Below are 14,939 nucleotides of genomic sequence, written 5' to 3' on the forward strand. Positions count from 1 at the left end.
AAATCTCATCTTGACCTGCTTTACCCAGAATAAAACTCAGTGTGAAATTGAAATCATTAGCTGCTGTACATACCCTAAGTAGACTTTCCAGCTCTCAGCAGCAGGTGCTCAATACAGGATGAAACATGAAATCTGAAACAAATATTTAGAATTCATTAGGGTATTTCCTTAACTAATGTCAAAATAGCCTAACATCCAAAAAACTTAAGAGCAAATTAACTGATATTCATGTTACGAAGACAAGATAACCACCTGCAGTATATATCCTATTTTACAAGTGCAGATTAATTAGCTGGAAGTCCTTAGGAAAAGGAAAAAAAAAACCCACACTAAAACAAAACACAGAAGTTTGTAGAAGAAGAAGCCAGAGACTTATATTTGAACTCAAAACAGACAAGTTGCCTGAAATCCTGTTTGTCCCATGAAAGCAAACTAAAACTTTTCCAAGTTATATGGATTTGTTCTTTTGAAGAAGGAGGGTTAAAGCATCACAAAATGAACCTTCATTACTGAAAATATATATTTAATAGCAAAAACAATTGAGTGCTGAAAACTATGATGAGTGACTCAAAACACTAGCAGCATCCAGATCTAGAATTAGAAAGTGCTTCCCTGGAAAATGAAAAGTGTGTGGGAGGAACCAGTGAAAAGCATTTATCTCCTCAGGGTGTGTGCACCACAGGGCAGCCGAGCCAGTTCTCAGCTGAAGTAACAAATGTATAGATATTGCTCAATACACACATAATACACAGAAAGGTGTGGGTTTGTTTCTTAAAGAAAGCAATTGATGTGTAAGAATTCCAGAGCCAAGTAATGTAGAGAGTGGAGTGTACTACTTTGCTAGTTGTTTTTCTCTTTTCCCTTTCAAACAAATATATACTATAGGGACAAAGACAGTACCAGTAGAAAGCTGAAGCTTATATATTATGCACTGAAAACTGGATTTCTAGGAACTGTTTGCCAAACTTTATTCACCTTAGATACTTAATTTTCCACACACATAAAGGCCACCAAAAGATTTCCACAAAAAAAAAAATCTCATGAGATAAAGTAATATAAAAAATTCAAATAACCTCTGCACAGTTTCTCCTAAGGTTTCATCTAAGCTGTAATAAACTGGGTATGTGGGGGGGAGAAAAGTAAAATACTTTAATTTTAACATAAAAAAAACCCAGAAAAAAGAGTCACAGCATTTACCTGAAACACACATCCATACCAAGGAGAGAAAAAATCAGCAAGAACTTGAACGGCTTTTATGGTGCTCCATAAGATGAATGGCACTGCCTCCCAACCCTGATTTTATGGTTAACACAGAATCTGCTAAGTCAGGCTGTCCCACCATCTCTGCCAGACCGAGTGGCAAACAACAGCTTTCCCCAGAATCACGCCTGCTCTGAACGTTTTGATGGAATTAGTCATGATTTGGGACAATTTGTAAAAACACTGATAATTAACACAATGGGAATGATATCATGGCAAGTCTTTGATGAAAACGCAAATTGCTCATTAGACTGTTTCTCAGACTGAGAAACCCGTGCACTGATTGATTTAACTGAAGATGTTTTCTGATAAAAAGTGACTTTTAATTTCCAAGGCCAGTAGTAATGACCTTTCCCTACTCTGGGAAGTTACATCATTAGCACCCTTAAAATACTTGTTAAAATAATTGTGTATGTAATACCATGGGACTTACATACAGCATCAAAAAAGCAGCAAGTGCTAGAAAAATATTATTTTAATTGCTGAGGCATCAATAATGCAAACACTTGCAGACACGTTAAATTTTCCACACAAGTTCTCTCACTGATTTTCAATGGAAGCACCCACGTGTGTAAAATTCAGTGTACAAATGCATGGCACTGTGGTTGGATTTGATGTTGGAAGGCAATCCCAGAGGACAGATAAAGGGCCTCTCGTTTGCTCATTAGCTGCTACAAATAATGCAGTCAGGACAATCCAAGCACGGGATCATTTCTTCTCCCTTACACCAAGAGCTTTTGCCAGGCACACCTTCCCAATATCTGTTTTCACAGGTTACTTACTGATTTACTTCATTCAACAACTACTTAGGAAGCAAGTGGTGACAAGAACTCTCCTATGCTAAACTCAAGTCCAAGCAGTTGTAACACTCCTGAAAAGACCAATTAGTCTCCATCTAATAGGGATAAAATGCTGAAAGCTTCTAAAGTGGTCAAAAGGAGATTAAACATAACAAATAGTTTGAAATGAAGATCTGTGCTTTTATTTTGACTTTTTGTTAAAAAAATAAATCTATGTATCTTAAAAAATGGTTTCTTTAAATAAAATAAACCCAAACAAGTACATCTGCTCAGGGGAAAAAAATAGAAGGGAGGGGGATTTTTCATAGCTTTTGAAAATTCTGTACCTTTTTCCACATGGGAAAGGTTTTCAGCAAAGTGACAATACCTATATTTTAAATTTAACATTTTTTTGTGGTGGAAAACTATTCTCTTCTAGACTTTTCCCAACCAGCTGCAAGTCATCCACTTGGTCCAGTTTTGCTTCCTTATTTTTCCTTATTGTATCTACCCCTGTAATACCTTACTCTCCTCCTAAAATCAACACAGAATTCTACCTAATTGTAATTAAAAGACAACTTATTTGTAGATCTAAATGTCCACATACGAGATCTGAAAGTTTAAGTTTTATCCTCCAGGATCATTCTCTTCCCTCTCTAATTTAACTCCTGCCCCAAGGACACCACTGAGCCATTAGACAATTACCAGTATCCCAGAGGAAAAATCTTAATTTATCTTCTAGGCATGGAGCTCCTTCTTCAGCTTCCTTAAGTTTCCAGCTACATTTAAAGCTCTTTGATTGTTCTCTTCAAGAAAATTTGTCCTCTTCACTCTTTTCACACACAAATACCTCTCCTTCCAACCCCTTCCCAGACTCTCCACTCCATTTCAACACAGCAGTGACCTCAATGACTTCAATCTCCACAAAGCCAAAGATGGACCACTAAAGACCAACATTATTTGTTTCACTTCCCTCTCCTAATCCTGTGTAGTGGTTCCACAAACTGATTCACAGCAACAAAGCAAATAAACAATTTTATGCACCGCAACATTTTTATCCTTACAGAACACTTAATCTGGTCTCTGATGATGCCCCTTTGGCTCTACAGTGAGTCAAAGGAAAACTCCACAAAGATCAGAGCAGACAGGAAAGACTTGAGGAGCTCTGTCAGTGCAGGGAAAGAACAGGAACAGCAACTGCTGGGCACAAGTAATATCTTCTTCAGGAGAGATCAGACAATTATAGCCAAGTTATCTGCAATGTTATTACTCCTGTAGCTGTACTCTCCTCTATCTTCCACAAACAACTGAATCAAGTGAACTTTGGTAGTCACTGAGCAACCACAAACAAATTCCCATCAGTGAACTGTACACTGTTCATAGGGTATTATTCTCCAGCCACTTGTTTTAAGGAGGCAGAAAGGATCTAAGATTTAACGTTTTAACAAGATAGGAAGTGAAGCATTCCACAGGTCTTTTGAAAAAATGTAGTCTGTATGAACATATTTACTTAGGACCCAAAAAAAAGGGGACTGAAGCTGCATCAGGGAGAATTCAGACTGAACATGAGGAAAGGTTCTTCACAGCAAAGGGTGTCAGTCACTGGAACAAGCTCCCCAAGGAAGCAGTCGTGGCACCAAGCCTTAGTTGGGACTCAGTGATCCTTTTGGGTCCCTTCCAACTTGTACATCCATGCAATCCTAGATTATCTCACCACTGCCCCACACCTCAAGCACTGAACTGGGCAGCAGACCTGTCTGGAGCACTTTGAGCAGCAGCACCAAAAACACACCCATGGAAAAGAATAATTACAACACAGCCCTGAGTGTAATCTATTAACAAATGAGTCTGGCCTCCAGGAGAAGCCCCAGAACAGTCAGGGCAGTTACTGAGTCCTAGACTGACTGAAAAGCACTGTTTGCACAGACAATGCTCTGAGGATTTAATAGTCTTGTTTCAGGATAATTAGCATGCAAGCACTAATTCCATCTCACCATTGCACAGTAATTTGGCCACCAGAAGAATCTGGTCCATGAAGCAGAATCAGGACACTGCACTGGACCCAAACATAGAGCCTCAGCACATCCACCCCAAAACACACCCCCTAGGGCACTCTCAGCTGCACCAGCAGTACTTCTGCAGAAATTTTTAACCAGGTTGTTATAACTTAATTGGGGAAAGAAGTACAAACCTCAGTAAGATCTCAATTCTATATCATACTAAAAACACACACACACACAAAAATGGAGTCCATACTTACTATCACCTCCTATTCTCATGAGCCATCAGATAAAATCATCTAAAAAGATAGATCTTTAACAACACAGAACACAAGTTCAACATAACACTTCAAACTGCTGTAACACAGACTCAGACCAAAAAACTATCATATTTCAAGCAACAGCTGTGCATTAAGTACTCACATTATATGCACATGGGCACCACTCTCCCACTCCCCACACCATTTTGACTGTGCTCCAAATCCTTTCTCAAACTCGCCACTTTCATCCTGCCTTTCCAAAACTAATCTCGACCCAGCTACCCACAAGGTCTTGCCTTGTTTTGTACTTCTATCAACTTCAAGAGTAAGGTATTCACAGAAATGTGTTTTATGTACATTGATTTTCACAACTTGTGCAGTCCTCCCCCTTTTTGTACTTTCACTCTATGATTTCTTCCTCAGTAAAACATGACCAATGTTCCTACTCCCACTTGAGAATACTGGTGCTCGGTATCTATTTCCACAGAGGTACCAATGGCTTTTGAAAGAGGGAACTTCAATTCAATCCCCATTTAACACCAAAAAGCCACACAGATAAATACATTATAGAACTCCGAAATCTGTTTCCTAGGAAGGGAAGCTCTGTTCAATACTCTCTTCAGATTGTGAAAAAGTTTAAAGGTTTTGTTTGCCTTTAAGAGAAGAAAAAGCTGATTCAGTTGTAAAATGAAGCCAATGTTACACACTCCTGCCTTGAAGAATTCCCTCTCCTCTTCTGATGAAAGGAGAGCAAGGCCCAACACTGGCTGCTGGAAGCCCTGGAACAGCGTGAGAGGAGCACAAAGAAACCCCCCCTTCACTGAGCTGAATCAGCAGGGGCTGGGGAGCCTGTGACACAACTCAACTCTGGCTTCATTCAAATCCCCATCTGAGGATTAATCGTGTGCTGCACACCAGCTTCCCCTAAAGAGGCCTAATCTTCCAAAAAATCACTTGGTTATTTAATAAATTCATGTAGGTAGCAAATTCCCAGAGTACCAAAGCTCAATTTCTTATACAAATGAAATACTGTCAGGAACTCCAGGCAGGAAATGGAACAGAAGTGAATTCAGCGTTACATCCCACTCGTCCTTTTGACTCCACTTTTTGACTAAGTTTTACAGAGGTTCTGACTGATATTTTTTTTTCTATCCACAACTCAAAAAACAGAGGGACTAAACTCAACCTAATATTCACGAAGCATTTGAGAAGAGATCAAGTCAGAATACTTCCACAAAACAACATCCCATACACTTTTTTCTACTATTTCTCTTAAAAATTTCAATCCTCAAATTTTACCATCAAAATACGTAGGCAAAATAAAAATAGTATTTTTCACCTATGGAAATGGATTGATTTTTCCTGATAACCATTGATTAATATGTATAAAATATATTGTATAAAACAAATGTCAGTACATATTCACTAGGGAGTATAGTAACTGCAATCCTCCTCCTCAGTAGAGATTCCCCTCAGCCACCAGTCAAAATCCCACAATTTACAAAGACAATCCTAAACAAGAAAACCAGTTTTTAGAACAGATTAAACAGGTTTTAATGCAGATGACAAGAAAAAGGCTTGCATGTTTTCCTCCTTGAAATTACATAAAACAGCAGCTAAATTGTTATAATATCAGTAACCAGTTTATAATGCTCTTTTCCAAGCCCACGTAGGTAACATCTGCAGAAGGACATGACAGCTTCATTTGAAGAAAAGTTCTTCTCCCCATGACCTTTCCAGCCTTCCACAAAGGAAACACAGCCTGCTTTGCCTGGGACAGATTCACATCAGAGCTGCACGGTCTCAGACAACTGCAGAGATAACAGAGAGCACAGGAGCTCAGAGAGATTCTCAGCTGCTGGGGTTACTGTCAGCTACCTTTTGATTATCACCATAATTCTGCAAAAAAACAACCCCACATTCTTTACCTGTTCTCATCACTAAAATCAGTGCTGGACAGGATTCAAGAGGTCACCTTGTCAGGCTGCCACTCCTCAGGTAGGAATGAACAGCATTCCCTTTCTGACGGACGCTTAATTTGTTCTTGAAGATTGTCAGGGATGAGTCCCTTCCCTAATCTATTCCATTGGTTTGTTATTCTTGGAATTAGAAGTCTTGCTCCCCAAGCAGCAACCCAAGTCTTTGGTCCTATTATTTAAGTCAACTAATTCTCACTTTATTCCCTGTAATCCTTTATCATCTTTATCCTTGTAGTAGCATAATGCATGGGAATAACTTAACTTCTTATCTCTTGTTAAGTCTTAGCATCTTAATTTGTTCCGTTCTTGGATGTCATATTCCCAGGCATCTGCTACTAAAAGCATCCAAAAAAAAGAAAACCTCTTCTTGAAGTCCAGTGCCCAAAACTGAACAGAATTCTAATTAAATCCTACTAGTGCTGAATCCAGCAGAAAAATTTTCATTTACCCCGCTGCTACACCACAGCAGAACATTTCTTTACTTGCACCAGCAGAGGTTAATCACAAACTGAGCACCCATCAATCAATAACCTGCACACCCCAGGTCACTCAGCTCTTGCAGGATTTTAAAAGCATATTTTGAGCAGAAAATTTGAAAAACAAAAATTCAAAATGCACTAAACATGGAGTAGTAACAGAGGCTGTAGAGCTGAACAAGTGCAGAAAACAGCCGGCTTTGTGATTTATACAAACTGAAGTGGAAATGACAAGATAATTAACAAACTAACTGAAATCTAGAAGCCTCTAGGATATAGTGCTTAAGCCTGAAATAGAAAATGAGAGCTGATAAAAATTCAGAATTACTTCTTTAGCCATTAATTAACAGTGTTCCCATAATGGAGCTGTTAACACCAGAGTAAGAACTGAAACTGTAATTTGTAATATTTGCAAAGAGCTTCACTGAGAGCGAGAGACCAACACATGTCAGCAGTCTGTGAAGGTTTCCTGGGTGAAAGCTGGCAATGGAAAACAAGTTAAAAATGTAACAATATTAAATAATTTTTGATACAATTAAAAATGGAACTCAAGAGATTTTTAAACTTTCCAACTCGTGGCTCATTAATTGGGAGGTACAAGTCTATATACATACTATCTATCAGCCCTTTTTCTGCCATACTTATAAAACGAAATGTATTTTATTTAGCAAAGAGCTCTGACACAGGCATGATGAGGGGTAAGGAGCACCCTGACAAACGTGAATTAACTGCTATGGCCATGGCAAGGTTCATTCCAAGCTGTAAGATGGCACCTTAAATTTACAGCTTGGAACCAACATCACAGTTTGTGCTTCACCTGGTGATGGGCACTTCAAAGCCTCCACAAGAAGCACCTCAGAACTGAGGTGGTTTTTTGTTGCCAGGGCTCACTGTCCTTATATTAAAGGGAAATAAACAACAAACACAGCAGCTGAATTAATCTGCCATTGAAAGGAAAAGAAGAAGCCACAAGAGGAGAAATAAAAGGAGTCCCAACTTCTGATACTGTGGCTGTGTCAGTGGTTCCCAGCTGCCTGCACCACCGGTTGACAAAACCAACGTCATCAGGCATGAAGGGTCCTAGACAGTGGCAAAAATACAACACCGCCTGCATCAAGTTCTGGAATTTGGGAGGGGAAAGGCTGAAGAAAGAGGGGTAGGGACTTACACCAAACTAAAGTATGACATTTACCTCTTTACAAAAAGTTAGTTCCAACAACTGAATGACAAAGGTACCTGTTGTACATCCCTTTTGTGCCTACACTGGGAAATCTATTATGAATCAACTCTGCCTGCAAAGAGCTTCCATTACAAGAGCATCAGTAAAGCAGCAAAGGGGATGGAGGAGGAGACTGAAAACCTGAGGTACACCCAGGCATAAAAGAACCACAAGAGCATTCAGCCACCAGCAAAAGGAATTTCTGCTTGAAAAGTGTATTAGAAACAGCAGGGGGAAAAACTGGTAAACAACTTGGTTGGTTAACCAAAAATAAAAAGGAATTGTACTCTTTTAAACACTAACTTTATTTTTCTTCTTTCTGTATTAACCTTTACATGAAAAAAGCAGGCAATAAAAATGCCAGCATACTAACCCAAAACACAGACTGTTTGCCCCTCTGAAGACAGAAATATTGGAACTGCCCAGTTCAAAAAAATCAAGAGCAGATACCTACGTGCAAGTAAGAAAATGGTGGCAGATTTTATGTTTTCACAACATCTTTCATAGAAAAAGAATTTAAAAGATTGCCTGAAATCAGTAAGAGAAAATTCTCTTTTGAAGATCACAGAATTTCTGAATCGCAAAGCTGCAGAGTATTACTGAGAACAAACTTGCCTCAGCATTCATGCTGAACATAAAACCTACAACAGACAGGATGAAACAGGTATTGATTGATGTAAATCTCCACCACTGGGTGTAACTCAGACATTGAGATTTCTAAGTCTCTCACTAGTACCTTCAATAGAGTAATCTTGGATGCACTGCTAGGAAATTACCTATCAAATGCTGATGGAGCAGAGACCTTACTGGCTGCTGTACAACTCATGGATTGCATCACTGAAGATTCCAGGCAGTGCTTAAGGCCTGGGCAAAGAAGTGGATTCCTGGTTAGAAAGGTGCATTCACAGCTGCAAAATACATAATTTAACTCATTCCAAGCCTCTGCTAAATTAAACTTCTAGTTTTGCCCTGAAACCTAATTATTTGCAGCAAGAAAACAGGAAACAAGATTAAAAAAAAAAGAAAGGAGAGAAAAAAAAAAAAAAGAAATAATCCGTTGTTTCAAATCCTTCCTACAAACTTCAATAGGACTACAGGAAAAATTATCTCTGCCTTCCAAAGACACTTTAGAGGCTCAGATAGTCTGCTCCCTCTCTCCTCCTCCAAACCAAAATAAAACAAAAGCAGGAATTGTGAATTTCTATGTGTGGGTAAACAATGCAAGGCCCAAGCATGGCAGCAGGAAGCAGGAGCAGTTCAGAGTCAGCAGAGCCCTCTGACCCCTTTCTCAGTGTCCCAAGCACTGGAACAGCTTCAGCTCAGCCACTTCTATCTCTGCAAAGGAAACAAGTGCCTCATTTAAGGACTCTTGACACATACACAGGCTAAATATTCCAAATTTATTGTTCAGCATAGCTGGATCGACAGCAGCGGCTGCAGGACACTGATGTAGATGTTTTGCTTCTACACTTCTGGGCAAAAGGAAGGAAATTATTCTGGGGTCTTGAAATTAGTTAAATTACAGTTCCACGAGCAGGGAAAGAGCCAACATTAGGGGGATTAACTCTGAACTGACCTATACTACACTGTCACCAAGATGGAACACTGCAGGAAAATGAAACAGAGTTGAGTGCTTGTCAGGTTGCCTTCCCAGAAGAAAAACAAAAAGCAATGCTTCCATGCAACAGGAAGCTAACAAAAACTACTTACAACTCCTTTCATGACAAAAAGGGGCAGAAGAGTAATGCAGAAAATCAGAGGGCAGGAAAAAAAAGTCCTGAAGTTATAGGCAAAAAAGGAAATCCAATCCAGGAGAGTTTTGCCAGTTCAGCCATGCACTGCTGCAGAGCTGAAGAACATTTAAATGCACCCAGAATTCAGAGTAACTCAAGTGAATCAGGCGTTCTCTAACAAAGCCTGCTGCCTTCAGCACTTGTTAATTGCCTCTTCCATTCTGATTTTTACTTGACAGAAGTTGCATTCAAACCCTGCACACCAGATTTCAGAAACTATCTTCCATTTTCTTCCTAATCCATGCACCACTGACACCACCACTGAGCTGCATCTTCATGTTTCAAGCACTGTCAGAGCCAGAGAAAAATCAGTTTCTGTGGTTCTCCTGCCACCTCAGAAACTTTTTCTTCCACACACGATTCCCCGAGTCAACTCCCTCCAAGAACACATCCCTCTGATGTGCTGAAAGGTGTTTGAACTGCTGAAATTTGCATGGAGATGCTTGGAAAGCTACCACACACCTGGGCAATCACAGCTGTCTCTCTTGTGTCTGCTTTGAAACAAATCCAGAAAACCAGATTAAGCCACACAAAGTTTTTTGTGCTTTTGGTTGTTGGATTATATTTTTGTGTTTGTTTTTGTTTTTTGTTTTTTTTTTAATAAAAGCCCTAACACTCAGAAGTCTGCCCAAATACAGGTTTTTTATCCCAGCATCAGGAGCACAAGCTGGACAAGCAATAAACTCCTATATGAGGAAGCTTACACACTGGAAAAAACACAATTTATACAGGAATGGGATAAGGAACATAAAAATTTAAGCCTACAACCCCAAACACACAGGTTTTTAAACTGTTCAGCCCCTAAATAACCACTTTTTTAAAAATAGTTTTTCTTACTAGCCATCAACCACTGCTTGAATACGGACAGCAGGACATGAGGAATGAAAGCATTCAGAAAGATCTACTCAATCATCTCCATAGAAGTCCTTCCTGACCTACACCCAAAACCCCCCTATTTAAACCCAGGTATCTATCTGGATCCTATGTTTTCCACTTAATTTCCCATTCTTGCAGCTTCCTGTCTTTGTGACAGACACAATAAACCACATTCACTTGACACTGGTAGAACATACAACTTTCAAGGCTTTTAAGTGGCATTGTATACAAACCAAGAGACTCACTTGAAATTGCTAACAATTTATAAACTCTTCTTGCATTAATCTGCATCATGGTTCTAGGTTTGTTTGGGTTTTTTTCCCCACTTAGAACAAGAAAAACCCCAGCTTTTAGCACATATGCATCCTGCAGGAGTTACCACTCAGGGAGACAAGGATCACTGTAGTTCAGGTGCTAAATAAACGCATTCTGAATTGACTTTTAGAGTGTTTTTTTCCATAATTTCTGCTCTTATTCCATACAGGAACTCAAAATGATGCAGTAAGGATTTCTTTGTTGCAGTTTTTTAAAATCCTGACCTGTAATTAAAACCTTTGGAAGAAATTAAGTCCAAATGTCCACGTTGTCCATGGTACTTGAAACTTTAGAATTACACTAACTTGAGAGGAGAGGAAACACACATTTAGTCTGGAAACCACATCTGATGGAGCTAAATATCAGTCACACCAGGAAATAGATCTGGAATATGAATTCCAGTACAAATTCCTTTTTAAGCACCTTCTGCCCAGTTACTGACATTTATCCAGAATGTGAAAACACCCTTTAGGCAGTAATCTACATAAAATGTAAAAGGTACAAAGGTCCAATTTAAGACAAATAAAACCACATGAGACTATTCAAATCTTGTGTGTTTTATAGAGATTTAACAGCAAAATTACAACCTATTTACAGCTACCAATTTTCTTCAAAACTACACTTTGAGAAATCAGAAAATATTTTTTCATAGGGAAAAGCACTTTTACATAAATTCTAAAAGATGTAAAATGAACAGGAAAAGCCTGTATAGTTATTATTAATATTATATCAAAATAAAGACCATACTACTGCACACAGCAGCACCTACCAGGGAAAAAAATTTTGTTATACAAATGGAAAGAAATAAATTATTAATTCTTTAGTTACTCTCCTAGCAGAGAAAAAACAACCCACTAAATTCATGGATGCATTAAAGAAACAGAACACAATCTCCTAAACCATCAAAGCCTACTCTTGTACTACTTAATCTCTAGAAAACACTCCTGCTTTTCTCTCCTCCTATCATCCTCCCCAAAATATCTATCAGTTCGGTGGAGTTCATAATACTGAGAGTTCCCATTCAATTATTACTCATATGGCAAACCATTACATTACCAAAAAAAAAAAAAAAAAAAAAAAAAAAAAAGAAAAAGCCCTTTCCACAACAGGTAACACACTCTGAAGCAGTCACATCAACAGATATATTGAAAGAATTTTTAAAGCTATTGCAGCAAATTACACATTCAAGACATGAGTGTTATTCTAAGAATACTCCTTTCTGGATGAAGTATTTCAATAAGCTACTAGTTGATTGCTGTGTCCCAATATATGCTTAGTACCTTTAAAACCCAAGGCTGAGGCCAAAAACAGCACAGAGCTTTTGACAAGTAAGCACTATGTCATTTTCCTTTCATGTATACATATTAGCCTTCCTGCAAAACAAAAGGTCAACCAACACAAACATCAATCCCAGCCATGTTCCACGAAAACTGCATTTAAGACATAGTAGCACAAAAGACAAATTAATTTCAGAACTGCTTTTCTCTTGTTGAGTTGCCTGCAGAGTTTTACAGTACTGTGAGAGACAATTTGTCCAGCAACCAGTGTCTCTTCCCTTTTTGTTCTGTTAACAGGATCCCAGATTTTAGGTCCATTAAATTTCCAGCACAGATTAATCTCAAAGATATAGACACACATTCTGTACAGAGTCTGAGCCACAAACCCTGCTTTAAGAAATCCAAGGGCTGTGTTCCCCATCCGTAAATCACACCACACAGGAAAAGGTGTTCCCACAAAAGGGACAGGGTAACAAAACCCCCGATTTCAGGGGTAACAAAAAAAGGGACAGGTGGAGAAAGGAAACAGTGGAATTTTGGACATGGGCAACATCAGCGAGACAACAAACTGTTCCAAATAACCATGGAACATTTAATATTTTCTGGCCCCAATCCAGCTGCACTCCTGACCTTACCCAGGTTTAACAGAACCAGAGACGATAAAGGCAGATTAGCTTCGAGGAATGCGGGACTTTTCCAATTAATCCAGGAGGGGGAAAAAATATATCAAACAACCTAATGCCAAAGGAGTGTGGATTTTAAAGGGACACTGCAATACCACTTCACTCTTACGCTAACGTTTGCATTAAATACTTCAGTATGAATTCCCAAATGCTTCTCCTTTGAAGTGAACTTTTTGTTTAATGCATTTACTACAGCACTGGTCCTATCCCAGTGAAACTGCCAAAAACTGGGCTCCAGGCTGAGGCTGCTCCAGTGCCAGGGCCTGCAGTGCTGCTCCCAGAGCACTGGAATAGGCTGACTGCGAGGCAGCTAACACAGAAACAACACGGCCAACACTGTTTCAGCCAGAAAACAACAAAAAAAGAACGGGAAAGCAAGAGTAAAGTCGACCCCTTGTCCCATAAAAGCATCATCAGAGCACAGGAGGTCTGGGAACAGAATAGATGTGAGAACTGGACACGTACAGCATATGCTTCACAATTAGTCGCGGGGATTTGAGGAGAACGATTCTCTGTTACAGCTGCAGTTCCCACTGTACTCCAAAATCTGGTTTACAACCGGAAAAAAAGAAAAAAAGATCACATTTCTCCAAGAAGTGCAAAGGCTCCTCTGTGCGATCCAACTTCGGTGGCAGCACCGGGCCGACACGAGCCGCGCTGAGGGGACGCCTCTCCCCTTCAGCCGCCGGGGGCTGTGCCCGGGTCAAGGGACCGGAGCGCTGCCTCGGTTCTCCTTGGATCACACGGTCCCAGCGAGCGCAGTACCGCAACAAACCAAAAATAAACCCCCAAAGCCCACACACCTAAAGGATACCCTAAAGAGAAGAAACCTCAACCACTTCCCCTGCGCTACCGCTCCGGCTCCGAGAGGCAGCCACGGGTTTACGCGCTCGCCTGAGGAGGGGAAGGGGCAAAGCCAGGCGGCCCGGCTCCGGCAGCGAGGGGACACCTCCTCCTCCTCCTCCCTTCCCTTTCCCTTTGTTTACTTTACGGACCGTCCCGCTCCACCTCGCCGCCTCCCGACACATCCGGTGGGACCGGCCGGGGCTGCGGGGCGGGCAGGGCGCAGGGGGCGGCCGGATGCCCCGGGGTGGAGGACGGGGCAGGCGGGGCACCAGATGACCTCTCCCCGCAGCCTCCTCCTCTGCCATCCTCTTCCCATCCTGCCTTCCCGCGGAGGGAAGCGGCTCTGCCCGGAGAGACCCCCAGCCCACGGCGCGGTGCCTCCTGCGCCCCGGTGTCCGCGGCAGCCCCTCCCCGGGGACACAGGAACGGGCGGCACCAGGGACAATCCTCCCTTCCCTGCGGAGCCGCCGCCGCTCCCCGAGCCGGGGGCTGGGGCGGGGGACACGGAAGGAGACGCCGCTGCCCCCCTACACCCCCTCCCCGTGATGTAAATCGGGGCCGCTTCGCCCGCCCCCTCCCCGGGCAGCGCTCGCCGCCGGCACTCACCGCGCTGCGGGCACGGCCGCCTCCGGCGCCGCGGCGAAGAGAAGCCGCGGTGGAGGAGAAGGAGAACGAAGAGGAGGAGAAGGCTCCGGAGGGTCTGCGCGGGCAGTGCCGCCTCCCTCCTCCTCCTCCCTCCCTCCCTCCGTCCCTGTCTCCCCGCCCTCCCGGCGCGCTGCACCATGGGATGCGGCGCTGCCTCCCCCAACATGGCTGTGGGGGGGTCACGGTGCCGCCCCTCAGGGAGCGAGGCGGGGGAGGTGGGGAAGGTGCGTCCCGTCCCTGCGCCCGCCTCAAGGGCTCTCCTCTTCTTCCCTCCCTCCCTGCTTCTCCTCTTCCTCGAGGCAGCGCAGATCCTGACGGGATCTGGCCGATTCGCTCGGGAAGGGGCGAAGTTGAACCCCTTGTCCTGGCTCGGCTGGCACAGCCGTTCTCCGTTCTAGCACTGGGATATTCCGGGTGTGGAGCCTCCCTCCCTGGAGCTGTCCCTGTCCCTGTGCTCTGGGGGGACCCTGCTTGAGCAGATGGCTCTGGGCAGAGCTTTGGCTGCTAACGCCAAGGTTGTGGCTTCGGTCC

General features: G+C 42.1%; 1 protein-coding gene across 15 annotated transcripts in view; it reads right to left on the reverse strand.

Moving 5' to 3' along the window:
- Window positions 1–14,507, reverse strand: part of PTK2 (protein tyrosine kinase 2) — a 189,107-nt gene extending 174,600 nt beyond the window's left edge. For 12 of the 15 annotated variants that reach the window (XM_038127553.1, XM_038127551.1, XM_038127549.1 and 9 more), the window contains exons 1-2: window positions 14,370–14,507; window positions 74–132 (exon numbers count right to left, since the gene is read on the reverse strand). The gene's annotated coding sequence lies outside the window, so the exon portion shown is untranslated. Of the gene's footprint in view, window positions 1–73; window positions 133–13,382; window positions 13,465–14,369 lie in introns of those variants that run through there. The other 3 variants (XM_038127547.1, XM_038127562.1, XM_038127561.1) reach the window with 3 other exon arrangements.
- Between the last annotated feature and the right edge of the window lie 432 nt (window positions 14,508–14,939).

Source organism: Motacilla alba, chromosome 2 (genome assembly GCF_015832195.1).
Source record: "Motacilla alba alba isolate MOTALB_02 chromosome 2, Motacilla_alba_V1.0_pri, whole genome shotgun sequence".
Classification (NCBI taxonomy): Eukaryota; Metazoa; Chordata; class Aves; order Passeriformes; family Motacillidae; genus Motacilla; species Motacilla alba.